Here is a 26,016-nt window from a genome sequence, read left to right on the forward strand (position 1 = left end):
ACCAGTGGTATTTGCCCGTGCAAAACTCACCACCAAATGCTAGGGTGTGGAGGTTGGTTGCGAGGGTGTTGTTGTGTAGTTGCTAAGATGCTCTGGATGTTTTCTGCCTGGCTGAGGAACATATGGCTTGGAACACTTCAATGTAAGACCTGTTTTTTTCATCTTAACACCTCTCCTCAACAAGCCACATCATTTGAGGTATTATTCATGTCCATAACACAAACAGTGCGGCATGAGTTTAATACTTAGGATTAGGGGTTTATTCAAATTCCTATCATATAACAGAAAAGACGGCACATATAATTGACCCTTCGCTAAGCTCCACCCCTTGCTTACAGTTGCTCACTCTGACAAGCTCTGCAGGACTCCCCATTGGAATGAAAGGGAGATTGCCATGATCTAAGTGGTTTTTGGTAAAATGTTCCCATAAACGGAATGGATAATATTTTTATGTGGGCTGGAATAAAGAGTGACATTGTAATATTTATCTGCCATTTTGTGTAAAAGAAATAGTTGTGTGCAGAATATGAATCAGAATTGAGACAAATGATCATCACAGTAACATAAAAATAGAACAGCGTCACTTGATAGTGATTACAACCTCATAACATTAGTGTAAGTGAAAAAGAAAAACTGCTTATAACATCTTATAACACACCATTTTGATGCTGTAAACTCCTTATTTACTATTACCTTTATTAAGACCTGAATCAATACGTAAATTAATTAATGTTCAGTTGTTAGATTTAATTAACCTTGGAGAAAATGTAGGTGTTCTCGCTGATGTTATATACATTCATTTGGGAATGAGAAATGACACACTTTAATCCACAGCATGCTCTTCTTAATATTTATTTAAAGATTTTATATATATATATATATATATATATATATATATATATATATATATATATAAAGAAAGAAAGAAAAAACACTGTGTGTATCCTCTCTAGTACCTCATGCCATTATTACAAGTGACCCAGCAACAAAGTTTTTAATTTGTTTTGGATCATTTCAATAAAATCCCACCTAAATCTATTCAAACACACACCACTACCATAGGCTCTCATTGTAAAAAGGAAAACGCTTGTCAAATTAATGGCGACAGGTCAACAGTTGCTAAGACAGGATTGGTCAGAAATGCTTTTAAGGCGGGGCTTATCGAAGGATCAGTTGTACCTAAATTTGACAATGATTCTACTATGCAGTGTATTATAACCACAGAAGCTGTTTTACAAGCCTAATTGTTGGTTTGTCCACGATTTAATACTTATTTAAAAAAAATCTAGTGTTACTAAATAAATAGTAAAGGTTAAAATATAATATAAATATACATTTAATATTTGAAATATTAATATTAAATTAAAAAGAGAATGGACAGTTTTTTTCTGTAACACTATCTTTTTATTCCAGACAGATTTCAACGGTTGCTGTGTAAAGATCTTGATGGAAACAATCATGATCCTGATAGCCCTCTTCTCCCCAGACAGTTCCTGTTTTGCTCTCCACTCAACTGTCTAATGAATAAAATAAAAATAAATAATAAAAATCTTTCTTCAAAATTTCTCCTCTTGTGTTCCATGGATGAAAGGATTTGGAATGATATGAGGGTGAGTAAATGATGACAGAATTTTCATTTTTGCGTGAACCATCTCTAAAGCACCACATTAAAATTAAACATATTTATTACTATATATGAAAACTTTCCCAGACTTACTAAGTGTTTTAATGGAAGTGATCCCCTCTAATTACATGATCTTTATAATGCAGTGCAACAGAATGTACTTACATTATGTAATGTAGTCTGCATGGCTGTGACCACCATGGTCATTGAAGGGGACGCGTTTCCCCAATATGAAGAATAGTGGTCAGCATGGGTTTTAAATCTAAGATTCTTAAAACTTTTACATTTTGTGCCCCCAACCTTGAATTTGGTTACATTCTTGGTTAATTATGTTACAATATTATGTTATTATATTATTAATATAAAGCTGAGTGTACACTATACGATTCTAGCCACAATGTTGCCATTTGAGACAAATCTCAGGAGTCGTAAACAGTTTATTTCGTTGTAGGGAAAAATCTGTAGTCTTGGTTGGCAGTCCTTTAGTGTAACTGCTACTGTAAAACAACTGACTACTTGTTTTGTTTTTTTCAGGCAAAACATTGCCAGGATAAGTTCAAGGGCTTGATTGGGTTTGAGCTGTATTTTTTCAAAATGAACAGATGCAGACTGGTGACATAAAACCAAGTGAGCGACGTCTTGGTTACAATGTATTATATTGCAGAGTCTGACATGAAATATGTAGTTTTTGGCACAGTCTGCCTGGGCTTTTATGTGAAATCTCACCGGGGTCATATTGTACAATCTGACAACAAAGTAAAGGACAGAAAAAAATCACAGTGTGCACTGGGCATTAGACTAAGCCAAAAATACAATATTTGAGCATACTGTCTTTGAGAATTTGAGATTTCATGGCAGACAACCTGCATCCAAACAAGAAAATGCACTCGTCTATCTCGTGTGTGCCCGTCTTGTGTACAGGGTCACATCATGGAGTCTGCTCATAAAATCGCTCTCTGTGTCTTTCTCCTCCTCTCTCCCCATGCAGTATGTTTGAATATGCCTGTGCCTCAGGCCACTGGAGCTCTAGCTTTGCCCGACAAACACCCCTGCTCTGTCTGATCTCATTAGTGAACTGGGGTGCAGACAAAAAGAAGGAACGAGGGAGAGAAGGAAAGAGAAGAGAAGAGAATGAGAACTTTTTTTGTAAATTTCACAAACTTACATTGCCATTACCCAAATATCTAATTACTTCAATACAATAACATTGTAATAATAATGATATATTAAGTAAATCTTATATCAGTGGATTTCTGTTGAAAATAAAGTAGGATACCGGTTATTCACCAATGTAACCACTGCTAAAGTCTACTCATTCTCACAGATGGTCGGCTTGATTGCTTTGTCCGAACCCAGGTTTGTTTGATTTTTTAATGGAAAAGTATGCAAGAAAATGTCCTACTCTCTTAAAGATATTAATGAAATAAGTGTCCTGATATATCTCACTGGTCTCTGTGACAGCTGTAGACTTTGTAAACAGCAAACAAAAATGTGTTTCCTGCTTCTGTAAACACATTTTTGTTTGCTATTTACAAAGTCTAGGTCCAGGCAAAAGCCCAGGAAGCAGAAAGTCATGGAAACCTGAAAGAACTCTATGACATAACAAGGAAACTCTCTGGCAGGTACAGCAAGCCAGAAAGACTGGTTAAAGACAAAGCTGGGAAGACAATCATGGGCAACTAAGGCCAACAAAGAAGATGGATGGAGCACTTTGAAGAACTGCTTAACCAGCCCGTGTCACATTCCACCAGACATACAGTCAGTCGACAGGGACTTGCCAATCGACTGTGGCAGACCATCCAAGGGAGAAATATGGCAATCCATCAAACAACAGAAAAATGGAAAAGCAGCAGGACCAGACAACATCCCAGCGGAGGCACTAAAGGCAGACATTGAAACATCAGTAAATATGCTTGGAAAGATCTGGAATCTGACTGGAAAGAGGGATATCTCATCAAGATCTTCAAGAAAGGTGACCTGAGTAACTGCGCAAACTACGGACGGATAACTCTTCTATCAGTCCCAATCAAGTGATGCTCAGTTCTGAGATCAACAAGCTGGCTTCAGCAAGGATAGATTCTGCACAGACCAGGTTGCAACACTGTGCATCATCTTTGAGCAGTCGATGGAATGGAACTCTCCCCTCTATGTTAAATTCATAGACTATGAGAAGGCATTTGACGGCGTGGACAGATAGCCATTTGGAAACTCCTTCCCCACTACAGTGAGCTAGATAAACTTGTAAGAATCATCAGAAACTCTTATGAGGTAATGACCTGCAAGATAGTCCATGGAAGACATCTCACAGAAGCCTTTTCAGTGAGGACCGGAGTCTGCCAGGGTTGTTCGCTCTCACCTTTTCTGTTCCTGCTGGCCATAGTCTGGATCATGAAGATATCCACAGCAGGGAGAATAAATGGAATCCAGTGGACACACTGGATGCAGCTCAATGACCTGGACTTTGCAGACGACCTGGCCCTACTCTCCCATACCCATCAGCAGATGCAAGAGAAGACCAACAATGTGGTAGCCATTTCAGTACAACTTGGCCTCAACATCCACAGGGGAAAAACCAAAATTCTGAAGGTGAATACAGCCAGCACATCTCCAGTCACTCTTGCAGGTGATGCATTGGAAGAGGTGGAGGCCTTCACCCACATGGGCAGTGTCATAGACAAGCAGGGTGGTACAGACACTGATGTCAAAGCAAGAATCGGCAAAGCAAGGACTGCCTTCAACCAACTAAAAAAGATCTGGAGCTCCAAGGACCTAACGCTGCAAACTAAGATCAGACTTTTTAACACTAATGTAAAATCGGTCCTTCTGTATGGAGCAGAATCTTGGAGGACAACAGTGACTACCACCAACAAAGTCCAGACTTTCATTAACACCTGTCTGAGAAAAATCCTCCAAATCCACTGGCCAAACACCATCAGCAATAGGGACCTATGGCAGCAAACATCCCAACTCCTTGCCCATGAAGAAATCATGAAAAGACGCTGGGGCTGGATAAGTCGCACACTCCGCAAGCCTGCATCAAACATCATCAGGCAAGCCCTGACCTGAAATCCTCAAGGGAAAAGGAAAAGAGGAAGGCCAAGAAACACCTGCCGCAGAGACCTCGAGTCTGACTGCAAGAGGATGGGCTACACCTGGAGCCAGATTGAAAGAAAAGCCCAAGACAGAGATGGCTGGAGAGTCCTGGTTGTTGGCTTATACTCCAGGAGGGGTAGTAGGTGAGTGAGCAAAAAAGTGTCCACGAACATTGATGCTTTTCACCTGTCAATCATTTTGCTTGTTCTCATAGAGTTGTATTTAAAGCGGAGGCTATAATTTAGAATGTTTGTCAGTTGAGGGCGCTATTGTGCCACTGGTGAGTTTGACAGCCACAGGAATTAACAATGCTGCTCTTTTACTCAGTTTTGGTCTCAAATATATCTTTGGAGAGCGGGGTTTTGGAATGAGGGGGCGTGGATAATTCAATGGCTATGGTAACTATGGTAACTTGGTATTAGTCAGAAAAAGACAAAGATTATGTAAGCTTCACACATTTGCAATTTCAGTTACTCTAAGGAAATAATTGCACAATTATTAAAAACACGTTGTGACACAACATTTATGGCTATGTGACCAGGCCCAGCTCTATAGGGGAACCATCTTGGCCCATCCTGCTAGACCAGACCCTGAATAAGTTCCATCCAGACCACGAGATATCATGCCAATAATCAAGCAGTGCTTCTATTATAATTAATGGAGCTGTGTACACTGCAAGCATTCAGGGGCTTACATATAATTGGGCTTTTTAAGGGCTTTATCGCCCCATTTAAAAAAAAAAAAAAAATGTTATGTCTAGCACCGAACTCGATTAATTTATCCTTTTAATTTAACGACAGAACACCATCGAGGATGCACACAGCGAGTGGCAATATAACTGGACATGGGCTTCTTTTGCTAAAACACACAGCAGAGAATGAGAACAAAGTAAAGTTTAAAACCATATGATCATCATAAATTGCCCATAAAACCTCATTAGCAGACTTTTTTTATTTTTTATTTTTTACAAAAACCTACAGTTTTTATGTGAATTGCTGTAACTCTAGCCTTACAGTTGCCAATTGCACACCTTTATTCTTCTTTGTGTCCACACCGATAGCCATTTCTTTAAAATAATTTAACAAACACATTTTCCTCCTGATTAAAAATGTATACTTCAGACCCCCAATAAATACTCCATCTGAGAACTCCTCATCAAATCATCCTTACCAACTATGAAGTTTAAAAAGTCATTTTAATCAAAAACAAAATGCTCTAATTCTTCTTTCTTCTCAAAATAATAATTTCACTTTCACTGCTGCAGGTGCACCACATGTCTGTCTGTAGCTATGGCCTCATGAAAAATTATTTACTGTAGAACAACTGCTCACTTCTCTACAGGAAGTTTATACAGGGTCCTCAGAGGAGAGGAGAGACAAAGAGAGGAGAGGAGAGTAGAGCTGCTTTTGTTGGCACACATGTGGGGATTTCTTGTCCTCTTATCCTGGACTTATGCTTGACTACTCAACCCCACTTTCTTTCCCTAAGATGCTCTTTTACGTGGCCAGTTTGACACAATCTCAGGAGGACTGTTTAATTAGTGGTTAATGCAATGGCAATCATCACTATGGCTCATTCAAAGGTTTATTGTTTTTAAAACTCCCTAAGCCTAAATATTTAACTTTGGCGCGAAACCCATTCCGCACTGGTTAAGGTATAGACATGAACTATACCTCAAAATGTAACATGTTGAGAAGAGGTGTGCTTTTACTTTTTTAAGTGATAGAACTTACATTTTTAGACTTACATTAAAGGGTTACCCAAGCCACATCTTAGGAACAGAATATCATATAGACTTTGGGGTGGGATTTTGACTTGGGCCAATAAGCAACCTCCTACCAACAGCACCCTAGCAACTGCAAAGCAATTCCCTGGCAACCACCCTCAATACCCTAGCATCGAAGGAGCCTTTTTCATGAACAAGCACCACTCACATCTTCTTCAGAAAATGTCAAAATCTAGTCACTTTTGTAATGCTTTATTTTGATGGCCAAGCTAATCTTATATCAACATGAATGGCAATATCAAGCATCAAGCTTGGTATGTTCAACCAGAGGCAAATTTCCCCACAATGGCTAGGTAGGTAATTTAGCACAAACAGGAAAATTCAGACAGGCAATTCACTGACAATTCACCCATTTTACAGAGGTACTCTATATTTTTCTCAGCGTTAAATTGCCAGACCCAGATGAGAAATACTCAATGGCTGCGTAAACAAGTAATCTTCAACAATACAGTAAATTGGTTGTAGAATGACATGCTAGAAGTCATGATCATGAAACAACATTAAAACAATTCTATTCATCAATCTCTACAGGTGAAGTCTAATTTTCTCTCTAATAGCCAGGCAGGCTGTTACTCAGTACTAACAGAACATGGTGAGCTTTCAGCAAGCGATGTGTCTGAATGAAACTGCCTGTAATATTCTGACATGCTGTGAGAACTGAAAGCTAAAGGCCCCAGCACACTTACAAAGAAGTTCTTGTTTGTTGGTTGTTCAGAGGTAAAAATAAGTTCGAAACAACTGAGCAACGACATACTGTCTGCAAACATTCAGACACTGGCCATGCTGCTGGGGGAGGCATTTATATGTACATGTAAATGTAAAACATCAAATTTACTAAATGTAAAACATCATATGATATGACATTAAAATGTGTAGAATTCACACAAGACCAAAAAAGGATTACACTGTTATTGTAATTTATGATGAAACTGATCATAATGATCTTACAGATGTAGGAGTTTGCACCAGCTCACTAATAACTCTACACGCCGCTGTGTTCCCTTTCATAGGAACTTCTATACTGCGTAATGACACAATTGGGGACCCCTCAGTGGTCACGTGGTCTGAAGCCCTTATACAATCAAGCCAGTTTATTGGCTGATAGCGCTTAAGCGATGCCCCCAAGGAGCTACAGTACGTCATGGGCTCCTTAAAAGCACTCGCCCACGGCATTTTATTTTTTCATTGCACAAATTTTTTCTAAGCACGTGTTGTTTCCTAGTGACTCACGTCGAAGAGAGGATTATTTTCTCCCTTTTTGAGTGGCAACGCGAGCATGTCTTTTAGGAAGTGCTTACCTCCGAGTACGCGGTTCATCGTCGGCGAAGATACTCACGACGTGAGTGAGTTTTCTGGGTTTTTGCTATGCGGAGTCCACGTTGGAGGGATCAGATTACCGGCAGTGTGATCTAATGAATGTCCAAATGCTTCACACGAGGCTCGCGTCCTTCAGGAATTCAGTTAAGCCATTTGTTCGTTCTGGCTGCGTCTCTCTGCCAGTGCCAAGCGGCCGCTTGACATGTGGGAGACTGGCGTGGAGGCCAAAGAGATAGGAGGTGAACAGCAGGCTGACCTTCGGTTCTCTCTGTCACTTTTACAGGATTTGGATCAGCATTCATCTGTGGCATTTGCACGAGGGCATTTGTGTTCCAGCACTGAGGCCTGCACAGTGGTTTCCTTCAGTTCTGAGGATGAGGACGTGACGTCGGATTCCAAGGATTTTTCCAGCGGCCAGGCTGAGGCCTTGCCTCCCGGTGGTTGAGTTTCCAGGTCCTCTGTAACTTACAAGGAGTTGCTTGAGGTTGTTTCACATGCAGTGGAGAAGCTGCACTTGGATTGGCCAGATGAGACTAAGTCGGATGTCCTGGATGTTTTTAGCAGGCCAACACATGATGACACCTCGTAGATCACTCCCTTTTTCCCCAGACCTCCACTGGGAGATTTATAAGTCCTGGGATCAACCATATTTGGCCACAATCACAAATCAGTCTGGCTTGGAATTTGCTAACGTGTGTCAAGCTGCTGAGCATGGATAAAATTAGGTCCCAGCGATGGAGGAGACGCTGGCAGCCCATCTCTCTTCTTCTTTGGTGGCTACATGGAAATCGAGGCCTACTCTTCCCTCGAAGCCTTGCAGGTTAACTTCGACTTCGTTGAACAAGGCCTACCTGGCTTTGGCAGAGGAGCGCCATTTGTGGCTTACACTCAAGGACATTCGTGACAAGGACAAGGCCTTTTTAATGAATGCCCCTGTGTCATAGTCTGGACTGTTCGGTGATGCCATCCAGTTGGTAGTTGAGATGTTCCGTGCTGTGAAACAGCAGACTGCCGAATTCCAGCAGATGCCTCCTCATACATTCCCGCCACCATGGGCATGGCCACACAGGCGCTTGGAGGTTGGTTCGGCACCATTCAAACAGAAGCGAGCCTGACATGCTCGCTGTGAAACGGAGGGTGAGCCCTCATTCAGCGGATGAAACTGGACCATACAAACGCATCCATTTCTCCCCTATTTGCCCTTCGGACAGTATCGGGACAAGTTCGCCATTTGTTCCCAATTCCCCCAATGTTCACACATTCTTTCCTGTTCAAAATGCAAAGGAAGAGGTTTTATCAGTGAGTGTCCCTGCTGTTGGTACATTTCAAGTTGACCTTTATTCATGCCTGGATGTAATAAAGGCAAAACTCCTATTCAATCAGCTGCAATATCAGAGGCCCAAAGCTTCCCCTATGCTGGAACGCTGATTGCAGGACAGCCTCCAACAATAAGCCAAGAGCGCCATCTAGCGGTTACATGTTGCGCTACTGAGAATCATGCAATTGGGTAATTCGAACGATCAAGCATGATTATGTCATTTAGTTCAGGCAGGCACGCCAGTGTCTAACGGGGTGATTCCGACAGTGGTTTCTGTTCAGGAAGCCCCGTTCTTGATTCAGGAAAACTCTCTCTTGCAGAAAAGGGCAATAGAAGAGATTCCCCTTTCTCAGAGAAAATGCGGTTTTAGTACTGTTATTTCCTGGTCCCAAAGAAAGGTGGCGGCTTACATCCCATTCTGGATTTGAGATGTTTAAATTTAACTCTAAAGAAATTATGATTCAGAATGCTGACGCAAAAACAAATAATGTCACAATTATGGCCTGGGGGACTAGTTTGTGGCAATAGATTTGAAGGACGCTCATTTCTACATTCAGATTGCGCTGAAGCACAAGCAATTTTTCAGATTCATCTTTGGGGGCAAAGCATACCAGTTTCACGTCCTTCAGCTCGGTCTTGCTTTGGCACCACGCACGTTCACAAAATGCATAGATGCAGCTCTGACACCATTGACGCTTCAAGGCATCTGCATTTTGAATAATCTCGATGATTGTTAGTTCACTCAGAGAGTATGGATGCCCAACATCGAAATGTCATTCTCAGGCATTTTAACAATCTGGGGCTGCAAGTCAACCTAGACAAGAGTGTCCTGTTGCCAAGGCAACAGACTCTGTTTCTAGGTGTGCAGCCAGTCTCGCTGGCAATGTGGGCTTGCATGTCTCCAGCTCGCAGTCAGTCATTAAGCCAGTGTCTAGCAATGTTCAGAGTGGGGGTTTGTTCTCTCTGCAAGAACATTTCATAGGCTGTTGGGGCTTATCAACACGCCATCCGCTTCCATTCCCCTGGGCATGTTGCATGCAAGTCTTTTTCAGTGCTGGATGAAATCCATAAAGGAACTTTATTCTTTACAACCACTAAGGCATACGCTTCGTGACACATGGGTGTTACCAAGGTCTGTTACCATGGAAACAGACCCGATCAGCCTACTGGACCCAGTTCTGCAGAGTGTTCGGGAGTTCAGGAATCGAGTTCTGCTCCTATTTGTGGTGTCATATTTGCCATCTCAAGTATGATTTTTGACTCCGGTCTCTCTCCTGGAGGAGATGCTTTGGGAGATTCCAGTCAGAATGGACATGTTGTCTTAGGCGTGGGGCAGCATTAGGCATCCCCGGCTAGACTTATGGAAGTTATGGGTTTGGCCCCTCAACGGGGTGCTTTTTTGAATGATGGTTTATCCCCCGCTGTGGTTAATATCATTCTAAATGCTAGAGCTCCATCAATGAGAAGGCTATATATGTTTAAGTGACGTATTTTCACCTTCTGGTGTTTATCGCGAAGTGAAGATCCAGTTCACTGCCCTGTCGGTTCAGTGCTGAAATTTTTACAGGAGCGTTTCGGGGGCCGGGGTTGCCCCAGCAACGCTTAAAGTCTATGTCTCCACTATAGCGGCTGTGTACTCGCTTGTGAATGGGGTTTCTATTGGTAGACATTCTCTTGTCTCTCGGTTTATGCGCAGAGTATGCGGGCTTAAACATTTTTGCCCCTTTATCTGTGGTGTAAGAGGTGCTCTCAGCTGCCCCGTTCAAGCCCTTAACATCTGTTGCTGATACGTTTTTGACTCTTAAAATTGCCATGCTATTGGCATTGGCATTGTTTAAGAGGGTTGGTGATTTGCATGCCCTATCGATCAAACATTTGTGTATGTTTTTTTTCGCCAGGGTTAGCAAAGGTCATATTAAGATCTTGTTAGGGATATTTGTTGAAGGTTATCTCCACGTCCTTTCGCTCGCAGACTAATAATTTGCAGTCTTTCTCTCCTGCCCCATTTGAGTAGGAGGAGCATGAAAAGTTGCATATGTATTGCCCAGTTAAGGCTCTGTGGGTTTATGTTGACCGTACCAGCCAGTGGCGTAAGTCAGAGCAGGTGTTTGTGTGCTTTAGTGGCTGCAACAGAAGTGTTTTGGTTTCCAAACAGAGTTTTATTTGCTTGTTGATGCAATTTCAAGTGCTTATGAGGCGCACGGTTTGCCTTCGCCTCTGGGTATTCAGGCTAATTCTATGAGGAGCATGGAATCCTCGTGGGCTTTGGCTAGAGGTGCATCCTTGGAAGACATTTGTAGGGTGGCAGGTTGGTCGTCTCCGCATACTTTTGTTAGATTTTATCATCTGGATGAGGGTTTGACTCCTGCTTCTCAAGTTCTCTCTGTTGGAACAGAAGTGAATTCATAGTTTTTATATGCTTAAGCTCGCTTGTGCGCCACTGTATGCTTGCCACATGGGCTTAGACAGTTGGCAGCTACTGTTCGCATGGCGTGAGGGTACGCGCGTAGAAGTTCCTATGAAAGGGAACGTCTTGGTTACATATGTAACCTTGGTTCCATGAGTGGAAACGAGACGCTGCGTAGCTGGCCATACTCACTTGATGCATAGGCTCGTGCCTCTTGCTGAAAATCTGGGGTGATGGCACAGGCGAGCACTCTTAAGGAGCCCATGACGTAGCTCCTTGGGGGTGTCGCTTAAACGCCATCAGCCATTAAATTGCTGTGATTGTATAAGGGCTTCAGACCATGTGACCACTGACATGTCCCCAATTGTGACATTATGCAGCATCTCGTTCCCACTCTGGGAACCAAGGTTACGTATGTAATCGAGATGTTCATGTTGACTAATCTTAATTGACTGAACAGTAATTAGCTGTTGACCCTAAAGTAGGTGGTGCTCCAGGTCACACCTACTGATGACGTGTACCAATGACAGTAAAAAGGCATTTAGCAGTCGGTAAGAAGATTTCCTGAAAGTTCGCCCTAGCGAGCTGTTACAAACCACTGAAACGAATGCAAAAACACCTTTGTTTTGCCCAGACTTTGTTCTAAATGATGTCACACCTCGTTCTTCGATTTCGTATGAAGTATGCAGGGGCTTTAACCTCAAGTTTAACAGTGCATTGCAGATCACCACTTATTTTTCACTGTGAATAGAATACAAATTCACAATTATTTGGAATATAATACACAGCTTAATAGCTATAGGGGAGACTGGGGCTATAGTTGTCACACAGGCTATATTAGTATCTAAAAGGTTTTAAGTCAAAAATCCAACTACACAAATGTGTGTTTTTTTCTAGCAGTGGTTTTGTATGGTGGTTTCAAATACCCTTTCAAATTACTATATTTTTTTGTGGAGTTTATCCTCTTAAATAAACAAAACTAAACAAATTCAAATAATATTTACTACAAGAGCTGTCAATTTAATGCATTCAATATAGTGAGAAAAATAGCATGCAAAAAAATAAAAAAATAATGCAATTAATCAAGCCCCTGGCCCTGACATGTACGAAAATTCCATAAGGAGGAATGTTCCTACCATCTAAGTAATTCAAGCTTGATGTAACACTTGATGCAGAAAGGGGCAGTCAGCACTCCAGCTATACAGGCAACACGCCTCGTCAAACCAGTGAGCAGGCAGCACAGCTTTCAAAGAAAGCTGAACCGAGCATAACAGAATGGAGGGATCTCGAGATGCACTGCAGAACTCTTTAAATTTTGTCAACAAGCCTATAATGGGATGTTTAATGGCAGGTTCCATATAACGGGGCAAGTTGCCACAAAAAGTCAATGTGTGTTTAATAAAGTTTTATTTTATTTTTGTTTTTCCTGGGCAATAATGGAGGTAGTGTTAATCTGGGTTTTTTTTAGGGACTTTAGGGCACAGTACTGTATGTGCCTATGCAGAAATTGGTCCGGACTCCCCTTGAGCAATTTTTTGTGGCCTCCATGATGCTGTCATAATCATGGCAACCACAACTGCAATCAGACATAGATTCGGCTGTATTTTTTATACCACATATATCCGCAGTGTGATTTACAAAATCTGCAGCAAGCAGCAAACTATTCTGCATACTGTATCACAGACAAGGGCTTCCAGGGACAGCTTTGTGGATTATAATTGGAGCAATTTAATTTTAACGTACTGTGACACCGCTTGTGTCCAGTGTAAAAATAGTGTAAATGTAGGCTGTTTACAGATGCCAAGCAATGTTGCAGTTTTCCACATTGATATAGTATTCAACTGATGTGTGGCCACAGGTGTGCGTACATTGTCTTTTTTACAACAAATGTGAACATGGCTCATCCAGTCAGATTTATAATGTTTAACTGTTTAAATTCTTCTGATTTTAACTCCAATATTTATTATATAAGGTGTTATATAATATACCAAAAACATTTTTGGGTTGAATTTCCAGCAAAAATAACTAATATCATGACATATACTGTTACAGGTTGATATAATACTGCTCATGCCGTACATACATCAAGATTTTGGTCATGTCACTGTAGTGTGTTGCATAGTCTTCTCACCTTTTTAAATAATTAGTATAAAAATGAGGAGTTTGGCCCTTGACGCTAAAGCGATCCTGCTTTGTGGCCTCTGACCTTTAAGTTGAACAACCCTCCTGTAGTATACATTGCAATCTGTAGTTTGTAGTGTATCACCTTGCATGACACACAAACCTTTAACTCAACAAGAAGCTGTCCCCAAATAGAGGGTCACAGAACAGATTAACCTTGGCTCTGTACATATCATAGTGCTTTAAATTATATCCCTGTTGACATTGTCATGTTCCGTACAGTAATATCACTGCTATCTAGTAATACACACTGAGACTGCCTTCAATTATGCTAAACTGTATCTACCTTATAGTCCCAAACAGATTAAATTAGCAAAGTCCAATGCAATCTCATTAGTATTTAGGACAATTCTAAGAGCCCTGGATAGACAGGGGGCCCAGCATAACCCCTGAATGTGTGCCACATTACATTAGCAACACCAACTACTGGTAAATTGATAGAAATGTTTCAGATTAATATTAAAACTTTTTTTTTTCTTTTTTTTAAACAAAATGCTAAAGTTTGTTTTATATAATAGTTACATTTACCTACTTAATGATCAGCCATCCAAGGTGTAATCTGTGGTAATTTCTACTAATCAAAAAAGTAAAAAAAACAAAAAAAACATGGACTTTAAAGCTTGGATCTCCATAAATTATAGACCAAGCTGTCAGTTTTCCTCTTGAAATAAAATATGTTCTGTTCTAATGCTCTCTGATTGTAGGGGCAAAATCTTTTTTTTTTTTACAGATATTCCAAGAGGTCACTTAAACCAACTGTAACATATGCTGGCTGCTGGCAATGACGAAGACGTGAAGATGAAGAACCCAAGTGCAGTTTATTAATAAACGTGAAACACCCTAACTACAAACATGAACAATCATAAAGTTCGCTTGCCAGGAACAACATACCAAACACATACCATCACATTCAATACTTGACCACCAGACAATGAAAACATAAGGGCTTAAATACAAAACATGAGAGAACATAAACCAATGAACAAACAGAACTGTTAACAAGATAATTAAACAATAAACCAATGAAAACATGACACATGAACATGAAGGGAAAACAAGACATCACATGACTAGGGAACAGGAACTAAACTTTTCAAAATAAAAGACATGAATCAACAAAATACACCTGACACCAACATTTAAAACATAAAATCCAGCATTTCCATCAGAAGTTCCAACTTGCTAAACTGACTTGATCATGCATTCTAATATGTAGATATTCATTTATAAGCTATTTTTATTAAATGCATCACTTAAGTTATTAACTTAAATTTGTTTTTAGTGTCTCTTATTTAATGTGCAATAACGCCTATGTTTATGTTTATAAATAATGATAATGTATGTGAAAACAAAAGTTACAGGTTGCGATAAGATAGGGGGCCCAGAGTATAAAGTTTTCAGGGGGCCCAAAGATCATAACAGCACCCCTTGGATAAGCGGCATTAAAGTACAGCTACTATCTACTTGAATTGGGAAAGAATGAAATCTCCAAATACATGTCAAATCAGCAGTTAAATCTGAAAACAATGGAATCATAAATTGTGTTTCTTCATCTCAGGTCAGGCTGGCAGATGATGTCTGTATCTAAAAGTGATTGGGTCTTTTACCTGTAAGGCGGGACTTCCTTTTCTGCACCCAACCTAATGGATGATCCAATTTCTCCCATTAATTTTAATACAAGTGGTCTATCTTGGACCAACTTTCTGTTAGTTAGGGTGACCATACGTCCTCTTTTTCCTGGATATGTCCTCTTTTTCGAACCTGAAAATAGCGTCTGGCCGGGATTTCAAAATTGGCTAAAAATGTCCAGGATTTGGCTTTGTCTTCATATTGATGTGCTTTATACAGTTAGTACTATCATACATTTGGTGTATTTGATACTGCGCATCAGTTTTATGTAATAATTTTGGCTGAGAGCAGCAAAGCGTGCACTCTTTCAAAGTACTTTTTTCACTCTCTCTCTCTCTCTCTTGCTCACCCACTCTCTCTCTCTCTCTCTCTCTCTCTCTCTCTCTCTCTCTCTCTCTCTGCGTGTGCTGTATGTGTGTGTGCGAGAGAGATTGCCAGAGTGCTGTGCCACTCTAAGCCAGAAAAATCTACATCGTAAGTACACTTTTAAAAGTACGTTCCCCAACTACAAACAAATACGTGATGGAGGGGATTGCTTCAGAATCAAATCAAATGCTTATAATGAACTAGAAAGAAGCCAAATTTTTTGCTTGAATTGAAAAAGGATGCAGAATATATAAAACAAGTAATTATTTAATTATTTAAAAAAAAAAATTTTTAACCTTTTTTTAATCGCAATTGACATACAGTATCATTAGTCTACATTGGACATCGTTTTAAATTTTTGTATGCATTTCTTAAAATTTCAAGAAAATCACTATACATTTTTTTTGCTTATATCGCTCATCCCTACATGGTTATTTAATGTATAAACTATTTTTGCTGGTTTTCCAGAATTTAAAAAAAAAAAAATCAATTGTGATTTATACTGTTACAGTGATATAAAAAAATTATTCATACCATGATATACATTTTGGTCATATCGCCCACCCCTAATCCTTATATATACAGTATATATAGTACATACAGTGCATAAATACCGTATAGGAAAGCAGAGTGTTTCTGAAAACACTGACAACACCATTTTCCCCCTGTAGCCTTTGTCCTAGGTGGATTAAGTTACCGGTCCATTTAATATTTAAGGCTTCCTGAGTGACAGTCCTTCCTGTTAAAATGACAGTGCTTTGCAAAATTCACCGTGTCGAGATCCAAGGAAAGAATAATTGTGCAGGTGCTAAACCTTTAAAGATGACAGAGGTTGGGGGGGGGGGGGAGGTGTACCTACATACATATGTATGCAGTGTAGCACCAATTATCAATATAGAGGCATGAAGACTTCAAAAATTCACTGAAAAACATTTGTTAGTCCTACAGTTCTACAAAAGAGAAAATTGAATACACCCTTACCTCTACTGATATACAGTATTATGACTCACAGTACGCAAGAAATGGATAGTGAAAATTGCTCCTTTCAACCTATTGATATTGAAATTAGATTCGAAGTTCAAACAACAGCCTACACCTTTTGGCCACAGATCATACGGGCATTTGTTAAAAACACAGAAAAATGGCTACATTTATACTACTGGATAGCTAAATTATAGATTTCATCAGATGGACAAAATATTGAATATTGGCTTTCGCTGTTTCAGTTGAACAAGGAGCTGAATTTTAACCTATGAATGAAGCACTGTGACCTGTGTAAAAAGGTGAACATCTCTTAACATTTAACCACAAGCAGTCAGTTTGATTCAATATAAGAGACGTCAACTCGTGACCCTGCACGTTACACTGAGACATAATGACTCTCGTCTCCACTGCGCTCATGTGATCCTGGGGTGAAGGTTTATTTTATTTTTTTAAATGGTTGAGAAATTCCAGTGCTTTACCAGATTCACTCCAGCAACCTCAATACGGAGGTTGATACTGTATTAAAGGCTTTTTCATTGAACAAGCTGTTGGAAGTGTGAGATTATGACCATGGCCATTATGCAGTGATATTATCATGCATTATTTAAAAATACATCAGTGGGACACCATCATCATTGATAATACTTTAAAAAACACAGATTTCAATCTAATGTCTTGTCATGAGATGATCTTTAAAGAAAAAAGGCTGCTTTAGAGGAAATTTAAAACTAAATGTTTCAATGTTCAATCTCTTAAACAGTTAACCCCACAGCATAGTCAGATATTTTTTTCTCACATTTTATTTCTTAAACTGTACAATTGGCATAAATCATTATGCTCTTCATGTGCACTTGAAAATGTTGTTGTTGAGATTGGGGTTTTTGCCTGAAGAAAAAAAAAAAAAAAACAGACTTTCACAGAAAAACAAAAATAAAACATAAATTCCAGAAATTAATCTTTGAGGAAGAATTAGTTACAAAATGCAGTTGCACTTTAAAGTAAAAAATAAATAAATAATAATTCACAGATAATGATATTCAGCACTTTTGCAAGTTATTATATTTGGACATGCTTATTGCAAATTCATTGAAAGGATATTTGATTTCATTTTCATGCTTTGGTCTGGAATTACTACTCTGGCATTTCAATAATGAAACAAAATCAGTTTACCCCAAAGGCCACAGTTTGAGTGTCTGCTATATATTCTCAGGTAATCAAAGGTTTAATGGAACAAAGGAGGCGTGTCTCTACATAATCTAATAAAACAAAAAAACACATCGACTTCATGTGCTAGCTAACATCGATATAGCTATTGCTGTGTGTCAAACCTACATTATTCCAGTGTTCTAGTTCTGTCTGTTCCAGCACTCACTCATTCTGAAGGAACCATTAGGGAAATTGCAGAACGTCTGCTTCTTGGAGAGCAGCAGCGGAGAAGCACTATAACAAGCCTCAGATGAGCTCATTAGGACTATGTGCCAATGCTGTGTCCTAACAACCATGTCTTGAGCAGCCTCTGCCTGCTTCATACAGGAGGGTATCTCTCCAACCCTCAAGGGTCACTACTCGAGCAGGACCTCTCCTGCCACAGGAATAGTTGAAGCAGCATGAAACAAATGATGATGTTGGGATGGAATGCCCCTGACTACTTCTTGATCAATTTTTGTGACATTTTCAAATTTATTGGAACAATTTGCTGGGGTTTCAAAATGACACAGGAATAAAAGTATCTATTTAAAGAAACAGTCCACTTAAACATTAAGCTTGTGTCATATTTTACTCAGCCCCTGTCATGTTCTTCCGTGAAACACAAAATGAGATTTCAAAATATGCAAGCTTCTGTTTTCCATACAACAAAAGTGGATGGCAATTTATCCTACCAAGTCACAGAAATTTAAGGCATCTTTCACTGATAATCTTCCCCTCTGCCGTTTTTTTATTTATTTATTTTATTTTATAATACAAGTGTAAATGAGAAGTGCAAGCTCAAGATCTCCTTTTGTGTTTCATGGAAGTAAAAAATAAAATAAAGGGTTTAAATAACATGAGGTTGAGTACATTCTTGGGGGTTACATTTTCCTTTTAAGGAATGGATAAAACAACAACAACAACAAAAACAAAAACAACAAAATACAGCATTTTAGAGATCAATGTGTCCTATGGTAATTATTCAAAGTCTTAAGTGGACACATATTTATGAATCATTTTTCTTCTGTGTGTCAAATGTGTTAGTTAAAGGTCATAGTCAGGTGTAATCAGTGCTTTCCCTAATGACTTCCCTAACCAGCAGGCCAAGCTAATTATTTTTATTTGCACCCACTTGACACAGATGAATCCCAATTACACTGTAAAACATGAACGTGCAGTTCTTAGCTCAAAGAGCTATTTCAATGTGTAAAGATTTGGCTTGTTAGGATGGCCCATTTAGCAGCTGCTGTTAGATGCCATGAGTATACCATTCTGCAGGCAAAAAGCATCTTTCGCCTTGGCCATTTAAAAGTAGGCATGAATTTTTGAAGGCTCTTAAAAGCATGAAATGTACTTATATTTTTCCCTGTTTACTGTTGCATGGTGCTCTCTTATTAGCATCTGGCAGCACAACCGATGGTTTTTAAAACGCTGCATCAGGGAAGGAGTTTCAAAAGTTCATCTCGAGATCCCTGTGTTCTGTTCTATTCTCTTGTGTTCCATCTAGCGTCCTGTTTGAACAGCCCTTGTTGCAGCACTGGGATCAGATACACACCATTACCACGGCAAGGCAGAGCCTGAGCCACAAATGCCAGGAATTTTACTACCAACATACAAAAATACTCTGGTACCGCCAGTATTTTGAAGCTTGAATACTGTACCATGGCTCCAGTATACCACACAACACTAAGTTAACACATAGCATTCTATTGAAGGGTTTCTTTTCTCATTTTACTTTTTTACTTAAGATTTGAGAATATGAACTGGCTAAATCTTTTGATTTTTATAATTTAATGCATCTTAGTTTAGAATAGAATTCACTTTTTTTGACAACCAGGTATGTTCTTTGCAATTAACAATATAACACAGTGCTTTTTGCTTTATATTTATTCGTTGGGCCCTCTTGTGGACTTATGAGACAACGTCGATTAAAAAATCCAGTAATCACTTACTGTCTGTCTTGAAACTTTTTAGAATTTAATTCAAATTTCGGTAATGTTTAAGTGCAAAATTCAAATTTAGTTTCTCAGCCCTATTGACTGCCCTAGCGCATTCTTGTGTTGCCATCATCCAATTAGTGTTGTTAGGATGTCATTTTCCAGTGGCTCCCGAGTAATTTACTCACATAACATTTACGGCTCAGCTGATTGGCTCAAAAAAGTCTGTCTCTGGTACTTAGTGTCAAAGAGAAAAGATCCAGGGAGCCATGCACTAGCCGAGCAACTTTTATTAAGTTGAATGGGAATGTTAAAGATGCACTCAGTAATTTTTTCCCCATTAAAGAAGCTTTACTCCTAAATATATTAATTGTAATTTTTAAACATAAGTATAAAATCATGACCACTCACATGAGATGAGGACAGTTACCTTATAAAAGCTATTTTAGTCTACATGGGGCAGGGGTGCCCTCATGGGGGCTGCCATTTTAGAATCACATGACCAGCTGAATACTACTCAATCTCAATAACCATCTTGTTATTGGACACTTTCACTCTTGGATTAAATTAATTATGGCTGATTGTGTATAGAGTATTTCTACAATGTCTTCTGTAACTGAAAACTATTGATTTTGAATGATCCTGAATCCACACCACTAGGTGTCACTGTAAGTCTGAGATTACACAAATAAAAAGTTACTGAGTGCACCTTTAAAGGAGTGCTCATTCCAGCTAGAGACCTCCTTCACGTACCTAATGTTGTAAGGTTGATTCAATCAAATTAAATAATATTTCATACTTGAATAAAACCAGTTAATTTAGTTGTTCCCACATGAAGCTATTTTTAGGTTACCTAATAAAACATTGTTTACAGTTTAGCTATTAAATCCTATTCAGCTTTTCTTTTCTTAATTTTAATTTTTTTTTAAAAAAATTTTTTAACACACTTAAAACTTGAAATTGAATATATTTTTTACTGAACAACACCCATGAGAGCTTTACATTATAGATCTGAACTATCCAAAAATATGCATATCAGTTTTGAGTTTGAAATGGTTGGACTATGTCTGAACTGCTGTCCAGCTGGTCCTGCACTTGCTGAAGCATGCACATTTTAGAGGCAGTATTTATTTAAGTTTGCCCATGGTTATGATCCATAACATTAGTCATGGTCTAAAGCCCCTTTTGCCTCTGCTCTTTCCATAAAATAAAACAGAATCATGTAGTAAGCAGCAAGGTAAGCTAAAATGTCATACAGATTTTGTGTATGGGTCAAATGAATACATTAAATTTGGTCTTCCTATAAGCTAGATGTCATGTCCTGGAATACATGGAGGCAAATGATTGTAATCTCGCCTAAAACTAAGAACCTCGTTAGACATTCATTATAGTGCTTACATACTGTATCTAACCTATATTGTACTGCATTGTGACAACCTATATTGTGACATTTCAGAGACAGCACTTAAACACCACTTTCACACCTTGTGTGTTAATTGTGTGTTAATTCAGACCATAAAATGCTGAATTAAAATGTGCCCTATTTTATGGTAGGTGGTCTGTGTTCAGTGCCTTCAATGAAAGCAAATGATGTGACAGACTTGTTTTTGCTTGAAAGAAATTCATGGGTGTATTTTCAATCTATCCACAAAAAAATGCATACTAAATGCTGCTGTCAGAACTCAGCATCTGGCATAGGGATATAAAACATGACTGGCTGCCTCGGCTGCACTGAAGTGCAAAGAACGGAGGCAACAGGTGCATAAGTCCCTGTCCCTTTCGTTCACAAATCTAAAGGTGCCCTTTTGGTCTTCCAAAAAAAGGGGAGAAATTTTAATAATTAAATTAAGATAGTTAAATAAAACAAAATTTAAATCATAATCTCACACTAACAGTAATTATGTGTTATGAGATTTTTTGTAAATTGCGGGCATATTAAAGATAATTAAGCGGAGGAGCCTTTAATAGTGCACAGATTGGGGACAGATTCCAATCGAATGTGATGCTCCCTATGCCCTATACTCACTCTGAACTGCAGAGCCCTTGAAGGAGGTACTCTGAAGGAAACATGGCATTATGAACGTACCCTTCGCTAACTGTCTTGTGGAAGGGCCCTCTGAGAAAAGATTCACTTTCTCACTTTTGTTTTGAACGAGCTTTTGAGTGGCGTCCCCTCCACAGGAGTGCCCTTCAAGAAAGCAAAAAAATGCAGTTTTGAATTCGCCCCGGAGCATCAAAGTGCTGTTACCTCAGACGAGTAACAGGTCAGATAAAAAGTCCACTCCATTTATTGTGCTGCAAGTTCATCAAAAGAATAATACTCGATTGCTACTGCATTTCCGACATCGCGTACGACTACTGTAAACAGATTTATAAATTATAATGGGAGCAGTCGTGTTGCTTTCAGTGATTTAAATTCAATTAGTCTACTGTAGGCTGTTCGCGTCATTCATGTGAATGCGCACGTGAACTAATCATAAACTCAGGATCAAACTCCGAATAGAAAGTTGGTAACAAGCGTCTTGATACCACTTAACCCTAACGAAGCCTGATTGGATTTGGTGAGTTTTGTCAAACTAAAATCAATCATGGAATCCAGAATTTGTTCAGCTTTTTTTGTGATACATGGCACATGCCTCAAAATAAATAAATAAACAAGTGTATTACCCTGGTGCTTTTTGTGAGAAATATAACAGAATAGGCTATTATTTAAAAAAAAAAAAAAAAATGTACAGTATATATATATAAATAAGAAAATGGTTAAATACTCAAAAAGCAAAGAAATTAATTAAGTATTTATAAATATATAATACTCATTCAAAGAATGAGGTCACTGTGCAGGTCACTGCTCTGCTGTATGTTGCCATTTCAGTAATTCTAGCTCAAAGTGGCATCAATGACAGGTAGATTTTGCACAAAAATACAACACACTCTCATGACCAAATGTCGCTGGGTGGACTTTTTGTCTATGCCAGAAAAAGTCACCCTTTGTCCATATATTAAATGTCACCTCTGTTCCCATCCACAGTAACAGTCAGATCCCGATCTCCGCTCATTTAAACATTCAAAATTACCACCTCAACAAGTGTTCTGACAGCTGTTTGTGACATTGATGTCAAATGGCATTGGCTCTTGCGTCATGTTACCGTTATCGACAATCTAATGTTTAGATGTATATTTTTTTAAAAGAGATGTGACTACCTTCACAGAGAGAAATTGTTTTAGCGATTAAAGCCTTCAGTTTCACACTGTTCCTCACGCGAAGCTATTGTATGGTTTCAGAAGACTTTAAATACAGCATTTTTGAGTCATTTGGAATACTTTTATAGTGCTTTTTTGTCATTTTTATTTATTTATTTTTTTTATTTTTTTATAAATTATTGTGACTGTTCTTGTATCTGATTGTTATGTTGTTTTTATATTGTTGTTTTATTATTGGTTTGGTTTAGGCGTAGGGGTAGGGTTAGGTGTTCAAAAATATGTATATTATAGTGTGATGTAAATATTATTATTGTGTCTACATTAACTTACCTGTTACAAGTGGTAAGTGGTTAGCTTTAGGAATGAGGTTGGGTTCCGTGATCTAAAATATCGATATGATAGTATAATGTAACTGAACTTATATGTATCCATGGGTGCCACTTTTAAAAAGTGCTGGGTACAGTTTGGGGGGTGGATGGGGTTGACGTCACGAAACTCACTAATATTATTTAAGTTATGTGCAGATAATGTCAAATAATCTTTTACCATTTTGATAAACAGTCATTGTTGATGTCCAATTCAAGTGCTCCAATAACTATTTCACACACTTAATTTGATAACTTGATGTGTACATCTAATACTGTCAGTACTGGGATGTTGTTAGTCAGTGTATAAATACAAGGATCAGTGAAATCTTATCCAGAATGACTAGGAGTTCATAAGATTGCACACACCTTGTGTTTGGCACTACTAATGCCTATTCCACCAGCTGAGCTGTTAGTCAGTTCATTTAGAAGATTGCATATGTACATCAGTTGATGTATATTATGAGCCGGAACACATTTGTTTGCATTTTGCTATGCAATTTCACTGGAAAGGAGCAAGAACTGCGCAACAGGGAAACAAGCAGAGCTAGGTTTTGATGCACGAAACAACATCACCGCCCGCTATCACTCAATGCCACTAATAACAGCCACAATGAGCACTTATCATAGCATTAAAAATGAAAATCCAGTAATGGATTGCCACTCATTAAAACACACACAAATGAAATAGAAACTCTAGCTCTAGAACTGGAGATGTTTCTTCTGAATTAGACACTAACCTGATGAAAGCTATTTCAAAAATTGTTGGGTACAAAATTGGCAAAGGCAAAACGTGGCAGGGACATGTACCACCCTATAATGACGCCTATGAGTATATTACAAAATATTGCGGTTAAACACACAGTAAATCAGAAGATTGCTGAGCCTGTGATGGAATCGTCCAAACTAAGGTGAGAACAATATGAAAATGACGTTTTGATGATGCAGGCAAAAAGTCGCTACAGTGACGTCATGGTCAAGTGATTACCCTGAAACATATTGTTCATTAACTGTGTTTCTCTTGATTGCAATTGTTTCATAAGATGCTCTTGATAAAAGCTGCTGAGAAGCACTGCCCCCTGTTCTGCAAAACCTTAAAAACGGTTTCTGTAAAATAACAAAAGGGCAGCCTGAGGTGTCTGCCTCTTCCCCCAAGAAAATGTCAGGAAAATGCTCTCAGGGCCACGCCTCTTCATACAAATAGCCCCGGGGGAGAAAGTCTTCCACCGACAGTAACTCATTTTCAGTCGCTTTGACTTTTACAAATGTAAGTAGGCAATATCTCATAGTTTATAGAATCAAAAGGCATTCTTTGAATTCTTAAATAGGTTTTTGATTTACCACAGAATCTGATTTTTAGTAATGACAACAGACCATTTTATCACCATCTTTTAGTTCCTGACGTCAAACCATGTCAATTTCACACATTCCACTCTTGCAAAGTTGCTTCTTAAAGAAGCAACATGAACTTCATGAACATCTGAAGGGCTGTCTCTCCAGTGACTGAATGTTACTGATTCAGAACAGATTATCTCCTTGTGTGCCAATGAGCTCACTTTGCCAGATTTAAGATTAGGCAAGATACTTTGCTGTCTTCAAACAGAGCTTTTGATGCTTTTGATGTCAGCATCTTATTCAATTATTTGAGAAGCACAAAGTGTTTGTTTTCAGTCAGATTTGTTTCTGTTGTGGTCTGATTGAGCTTCCAAAATTTGTATAAACTAAAAATGACTTTTTGTGGCTAATCTTTAAAGGGATGAGTATGAAGAAGATATGATTATGTCATAAATCAAATGCACTGCAGACTTCAAAGTCAGGAATTTTCTTCTGGAAAACCACCCAGTTGAATGTCTAACGTTGCATTGTCTCTTTTTTCTCTCTCAGGGATTAAACAATAGGCTTTACTCCAACACATTCATTCAAAATCCAAGTCATCCTATTCTGCGCATTGTGTGCAACCTTAACATATTTAGAGCCCACGCACTATTTAGTCAGCCTATAGAAAACAGAAATGAAGATGATGTCATTTTAATGTATCGTAGCCAAAAGTTATGCTACTTATAAGTTCTGATGTTTGTAGAAAAAGAGAAGTAATCAAGCAGCATTCCTTATAATAATAATAATAATAATAATAATAATAATAACTCTGTGAGTCTCGAGAGTAAATTCATAATAAAATTAATTCGTATATATAAAACATGAAACTCACCTTCAAGCCATATGATATTATGAATGAGAGGTGTACCAGGTTCCTCTGTTCCGTTTATATCCACAACTTCCTACTGTTTAGCATCCTTTTCCCCTCAGTACGAAATTGCACATACTCGTTTTTGCCTGAGCTTTTAGCGTTTGCCAACTACTCACGATGCCAAAAGAAAAGAAAAGAACTTGATATACGCGCGAATAAATTGACTTTTGTGTTAGCGTCTCTTGTGTTTAAACTAAAGTATATTAGATGATATTCTACTTCTCCATCTAACTTCCAAAGCCAGCTTTTAAATAGTTACATTCAGTGCCTACTGTCAGCCCACTGTTTTAGCGAATTATGAGGACAGCGCCGCTTGTTTCAGCTCACGCTCAGACTCAGCAGCACTGTAATTCCGAGCGGCTCGCGCAGGTA

At 38.7% G+C, this 26,016-nt stretch overlaps 1 protein-coding gene across 1 annotated transcript in view; it reads right to left on the bottom strand.

The window, feature by feature from the left end:
- The window catches only part of LOC127439872 (D(2) dopamine receptor A-like), a 105,808-nt gene extending 80,132 nt beyond the window's left edge, over positions 1–25,676 (bottom strand). Inside the window, exon 1 of the mRNA XM_051696146.1 lies at positions 25,606–25,676. The gene's annotated coding sequence lies outside the window, so the exon portion shown is untranslated. The remainder of the gene's footprint in view (positions 1–25,605) is intronic.
- Between the last annotated feature and the right edge of the window lie 340 nt (positions 25,677–26,016).

This window comes from Myxocyprinus asiaticus, chromosome 4, assembly GCF_019703515.2.
Source record: "Myxocyprinus asiaticus isolate MX2 ecotype Aquarium Trade chromosome 4, UBuf_Myxa_2, whole genome shotgun sequence".
Lineage (NCBI taxonomy): Eukaryota > Metazoa > Chordata > Actinopteri > Cypriniformes > Catostomidae > Myxocyprinus > Myxocyprinus asiaticus.